The sequence below is a fragment of the Panthera uncia genome, chromosome B4 (genome assembly GCF_023721935.1).
Source record: "Panthera uncia isolate 11264 chromosome B4, Puncia_PCG_1.0, whole genome shotgun sequence".
In the NCBI taxonomy this organism is placed as follows: Eukaryota; Metazoa; Chordata; class Mammalia; order Carnivora; family Felidae; genus Panthera; species Panthera uncia.
In genome coordinates this window covers 106,867,575-106,874,253 of record NC_064809.1, presented here as the reverse complement: position 1 = coordinate 106,874,253, position 6,679 = coordinate 106,867,575, and the positions used below count along the sequence as shown (strand labels likewise).

At 32.7% G+C, this 6,679-nt stretch overlaps 1 pseudogene; it reads left to right on the top strand.

Annotated features, from left to right (window-relative positions):
- Positions 1 to 2,152: 2,152 nt before the first annotated feature.
- On the top strand, positions 2,153 to 3,063 carry LOC125919893 (60S ribosomal protein L6-like; annotated as a pseudogene).
- Positions 3,064 to 6,679: the final 3,616 nt, after the last annotated feature.

The window sequence follows — 6,679 nt, the reverse complement described above, 5'->3', positions numbered from 1 at the left end:
TACTTTAGCTATATACCTATCCACAAACAATATACTTTGAAATATTTATCAGTTCTCTCATATATAGCACATCTCCTTCTGCAATATGCTTTTCATTCAACATTTTTATATACATTCACATCAATACATGCAGACTATTCATTCATCTTAATTGTTGAATTGAAATATGCTACATATCATATTTTCTTTATCTACTTGCCTAGTGATAACATTTCAAGTACCACACCACTGTAAATAGTGGTTCAGTGAACATTCCTTTGCATGTCTCATTAGATGCATATTCAAGCTTTTTACTAAAACATATATTTAGAAGTGGCATGGCTGGTTCCTGTGACATGTGCACCATCAGCTATTCCAGATATTGCCAACTTGCTTTCCAATTTTAGATCGCACTCAGCATAGCCCACATACTTGATATTCATGAAACTTTTGATTACAGGCAATCTGGTAGATTTGGAGTAAAATGGCAGTGTTTTAACTTGCATTTCCTCAATAGTAACGTGGTTGAGCAAATGTTCTTCTGTTTATTGCCAGTCAGGTTTCCTTCTCTGTAAATGATCTGTTCATATGTTTTCAATTATTTATTTTTTTCTGTTATGTTTTTCTATCTACTATTCAAATGCTAATCTATGATGACATATATACATATACATGATCATACATACATATCTTTTTTACACTTTGATTATGGTTTTCTTAGCCATATCAAAGCTTATATATTTTGTATTGTTATCAAATGTATCCAGTTTTTAAAGTTTTCTGAATTTCTATGATTTTAAAACATTTTTTTCTTATCCCACTAGCATAAAGATGTTTTCTTCTAAATTTGTGTTTGTTTTTTTTTACATTTAACCTTTAACCAGAATATATGCATTTATATATTAAGTATGTAAATAAGTGTGTGTGTGTGTGTGTGTGTGTGTGTGTATGAATACCGAGATGCAAGGATCCTTCATGTGTTTTTGTTTTTCCTCCAACTGGATGGCCAGTTGTCAAAGAATAGTTTCAAAAATAATTCTTACACTCACCTACTTGTTTGAAGTGCTCATTTTATTACATGTTAGATTCCATATGTGCATCCATCTGATTTGAAAACACTAATGCTATTCCTTCTATCTACATTTCTTTTTCTATTCCATTGCAAACACCACTCTATTTTAATTATTATGGATATTAAATATTGGTTTTCCTTTCCTCTTTTTTCCTGAGAGAATATTTTGATTCTCCTAAGATATTTTCCTTGTAAAGAATTTTCCTTATAAATTTCAGCATCATCTTGATGTTTTTATTGGCAATGATTTGTTGAAAATGGATTGAGAAGCAATTGACTCTTTACAATGTTAGGTCTTAATATCCACTAATATTGCATCTTTTTATTTATTGGGTTTTTATATCCTTCAATGAAGTTTAATTTTCATATAGAAGCCTTACATATATATTGTTATAGTTATTCTTAGGTACATATGATTAATGAGACATGTTTATCTCTTAGTTATTACTAATGAGTCATGGCAGGTTTTAAGGAATAATATTGTTTGCTATAGTTTTCTCTTATTCTGTTCTGTTTTATATTTTTTAATTTAATTTAATTATTATTATTATTTGCATTTTGTTTCCTCCTTTCCAAATCTTATATAGTCTACAAAATGGTATCCACTAGGGTCTCCATGTCAATATAGAATAGCAACTGTGATGACTGACTTCTTCCTATTCATAATTTTGAAAAATGAACATCAAATTTTAACTTTTTTAGTTTCTTTATCCCTGTGCTATGTGGTAGAAAGTCTTTTCAGACTGTGATATTGAACAACCCTAGGGCTCTCTTTATTTATTTCCTTTTCTCAAGGACCACTATCTTGCACTGTCTTGTTTAATGCTTGAAAACTATTGTTTCAAATATTGTTTGCTTTCTAGTTTCTAGGATGGATGGGCCAATGTTTTTGTGTTACTTCAACATGGCTTGAAGCAGATATCCAATTTTCAATCCTTAAAATAGTTTATTTGTATTTCTTGCTTTCTTGGGTTGACTAGATCTTTCACTTCAGTGTTAAATAGGATCACTTGTTTAGGGGTATCCTAGTCACATTCCTCATCTTAAAGGAAGATGTTAATGTTCAAAATGGATGATGTTTGCTCTTTCCCATCCTGCAAGATGGTGGGTGAAAAAGCTGAGAAGCAGGATACTAAGGAGAAGAAGCCTGAAGCCAAAAGGGCTGATGCTGGTGGCGAGGTTAAGAAGGATAATTTCAAGGCTAAAGTGCCAAAGGGGAAGCCCCACTACAGCCAAAACCCTGTCCTACTCAGAGGAATTGATAGTCCTGATCAGATATATATTCCAGAAAGGCCAAGTATAAGAGGAAGTATTCAGCAGCTAAATCCAGGGCTCAGAAGAAAAAGGAGAAGGCTCTTAGTTCTGTCACAAAACCAGTTGGTGGTGACAAGAATGGTGGTACTTGAGTGGTTAAACTTTGTAAAATGCCTAGGTATTATCCTACTGAAGACATGCCTTGAAAGCTGTTGAGCCGCTGGGAAAAAAAACAAAAAACAAAAAACAAACAAACAAACAAACAAACAAAAAAACAACCTTTCAGGCAGCCTGTGAGAAAAGCGTGAGCTAGTGTCATTTCTGGAACCATTTTGATCATCCTCACTGGGCACCACAGAAGCAAGAGGGTGGTTTTCCTTAAGCAACTGACCAGTGGCTTGCTAATTATGACTAGACATCTGGCCCTCCATTGAAAATGATATCAGCAAAGTGAAAATCCCCAAACATCTCATTGATGCTTACTTAAAGAAGAAGAAGCTGTGTAAACCCAGACACCAGGAATATGAGATCTTCAACACAGAGGAAGAGAAGTATGAGATTACAAGAAGCACATGGTTGACCAGAAAGCTGTGGACTCTCAAATTCGGCCAAGAATCAAAGCTGTTTGTCAGCTTCAGGGCCACCTTCACTCTGTTTTTTCTCACAAATGGAGTTTATCCTCCAAATTGGTGTTCCAAATTTTTACAAAGAACCCAATTAAATCACTGGTCCATTTAAAAGGAAGAAGAAATGGATGATGTTTGCAGGAGATTTATGGTAGATGCCTTTTATGAAGTTGAGGTGTACCATTTTATTATAATTTGATAAAAGTTTTATAAAAAGTTGTTTATAATGACTTTTAAATTTGATCAAAGGTATTTTTGGCAATTAAAAATTTCTATTTTAACCAAGGTAATAAATTAAATAACATGAATTTTCTAATTTTGAAAAATAAACATCCCTAACCCTGAAATAAATTTGTATACTTGAAATAATGTGCAGTGAGAAATTATCTGTTGATCCAGAAAATAATGTAAGTATTTAGGTACATGTATTCATACGCATATGCACACACATACACACACACGTATGTTGATCCATTAAATACTCGTAAATGCTTTTGATATTTCTGACTTTGCTTTTGAGATAATTTTTTTTTTGGCCAAATTGGGTGTCCTTTGTTAGAAAAAGAGGAAAACAAGGATTTCTGGAGGATTTTATTTATTTATCTTCCTATTATTTATTGTTCTAAATACCTGAAAGTCTGGGGTTGCCACTGACTGATGAAAACTGAAGATCAAGCAGTTTTAGTGGCAAGGTGCTGCAGATTTTGATGTTCATTCTACATAGATTTGGATATTTTAAATTTGAAATATTAACTAAAAATCCAAGTGGAAATGTCAAGTAGGCAATTGAATACTTACAACTGGATTTTGATGGAAAAATTAACCTGAGAGTTATTTTGTGTTTTTCAGAATGAGACTGACTTGAGAAAGATAAGGCCTTTCTCATTGCTCTGTTTAAAATCATAATCTCCATTCCCCAGAAAACATTATCATGCTTCATTGAGTTACTTTTTTTTTCCAGAACACTCATTAAATTTTAATGTACTAATTATTTACTTTTTAATTTTTCTTAGCAATCTTTCCTACTGCAATAAAAACTCTAAGATATTTATCTTTTTTTTTAAACTGTTGTAAACAAGTGCTAGAGTAGTGCCTGGCGCATATTAGGTGTCCAATAAATACCTGTTAACTGAATAAATTAATTACACTTTATTTCTTTTTCTGGCCCCTTAGAGTTTCCCTCACTTCAGTTCCTTAAAATTATACTTTAAAAAAAAGACACTCCCATTTCCCACACTTAAAGTTACTCAGTGTTATAAAGCATTATTCTGTGAATTTAATTTTCCATATTAATCTACCTTCCTTTTCCTTTGTGTTGTATTTCTTTAATTTATGGCTTTCTCTTTATTATTTCTTTATTTTTGTTTCTTTTAAAATTTTGATTTGAATTGTTGGCTTAGCAATTTTCACTTTTTCTGGTGTTGAAATATTTTCATCAGAAGGTATACGTTTGCCTCTAACTACTATTAAGCTGAATCTCACAAGATTTAAAATAGAATTCATTGCATTCATATCTTTCCATTTTGAAGTTGACTTGTGTAGCTTTCAAATACAGCTTGACACTATTTAAAATAAAAAAATACATTTTAAAATTAAAAAAAATATATATTTTAAGTTCGAATGTGTTATTTCAGAGAACACAGTAGATAGTAATTATATTTATATGGTGTTTTTATCTAACAAATCACACGGGCATACGTTCTATTCAATCCTTAATACAACACTATGCAATAGGTAAGGCAGGTAAAATCATTTCATTGTTAAGATAATTAGAATTCAGAAGTTTAAGGAACTAGTAAGCAAAAAGCTTGAACTTGAACTTAAACTCAGTTATTGTTACCTTGAATTGGGATTCATTTTTTTTTCCTCCCAGTATAAAAACAATGGTTCAAGTATTCCACTCTTCTTTCACACTTATAAGGAAACATAGTATTGGCTGATATATCTTCTAATGTGCAGCATTGTAATGCATATACATATAAGCAGATTCATATTTCCAATTTTCTTTTCAATTTTAATAAATGCTCCCTCCCACCACCTCATGGCCTTTTAATGTTCCTAGGCAAGAAGGCATGAATTTACGTTATTAGAATCCCATGCCATATTGCACTTATTATGAATTATAGTTATTAAAATTAACTGAAGCATGAGAAGAATTTTTATTTATACAACTATAATTATTTCCAACTTTACAGCTGTAAAGATATCTAAGTATCCTTCAAAGAATGTGGACTTTTGAAAGTGATAGACTTAGGTTTGTTAAGCAGAAATTCTCAGAGCAAGAACTTCTTTTTGAACACTTTGGAACTCATTTCTGTATTATTATCTGAATATATCACAACAGTACTGTGTTTGTTCTGTAAAGTACTGAACATATTAAAGCCAAATCACCTAAGTAAGATAGAATAGTTTTGACTTGTCAGGAAGTTTTTGTTTTGTGGGTATAGTGGGATTTTAGAAAGAAGATATGTATGTTGTAGTGAAATGCACATTGATTTTATGGTCCAGACATTGAATTTAGCATGTGACTTTACTAATCACTAGATGACTTTGAGCTTAACCTTTCCAATCTTTTTAATAATTTTTTAAAAGAATTTTGTAATGTTTATTTTTGAGAGAGAGAGAGAGAGAGAGAGAGAGCATGAGCGGGGAGGGGCAGAGAGAGAGGGAGACCCAGAATCCAAAGAAGCAAAATCCAGGCTCTGAGCTGTCAGCACAGAGCCAGACACGGAGCTTGACCTCAAAAATCATGAGATTATGACCTTAGCGAAAGTCAGAAGCATAACCGAGTCACCGAGGCACCCCTCCAATCTTTACTTGTAGGTAAGATTTCTAAGTCCAAATAAAATGAAAATTTATAAATAAGTATCAAAATGAGAGTAACATGTTCAACTAACAGAACTATTGATATCTGTTACTTCACATAGCTATCATAGTCTTGGCATATTCATATGCCAGTCAAAGTATAGGGTAAGAGATAACAATGATGCCACATCAGGAGTACCAGTAAATTTTGATGTGGACTTGCACATTCAGCAGAAGTCATCTGAGGACTGGTAGTCACTGCAGCTTCATCTTGTTGACTTTCTACTTGCTTCTGAGTTAAAATGCAATTAAACAGGACACCTGGGTAACTCAGTAAGTTAAGCGTTGGACTTCAGTTCAGGCCGTGATCTCATAGTTTGTGAAGGTTCCAGCCCTGCATCAGGCACACAGGCTGCTTGGAACCCTCTGTCTTCCTCTCTCTCTCTGCCCCTCCCCAACTCTCTGTCTCTTTCAAAAATAAATAAATATTTTTTTAAAAGTTTTAATGCAATTAAATAGAGAAGACTGAGCTGTTGTAAGTCACTTAATGCCACTGTGTGAAGGCAGAAGAGGAGGCAATCATTTCTGAGGAGAAAATAAAGAGAAGAACTTTTGAATCCAAATGCCCTCAAGTTAGGAAGTTTGTATAGAAAATATCACTGGGGACACCAAAGATCTTTACTGGTCTCAGACAAGGGCTCAATACCACAAAAGAAAATGATAAAATTAGTTGTTTAGAACCGAATTAACTAGTAAATTGATGTATGGAGGAGGCAGCAAACATAGAAATCAATTTACAAAAAAATGGCAAAAATGGGCGGTCAATTTACAAAACTTGATTCTAAATAAAAAAAAAAAACTCAGAGGCTGAAAATTACACATGTAAAAAATAGTTAACTGACTCAAACATTGTTGATTAATATTGCAAAGGATATAGGAGCAT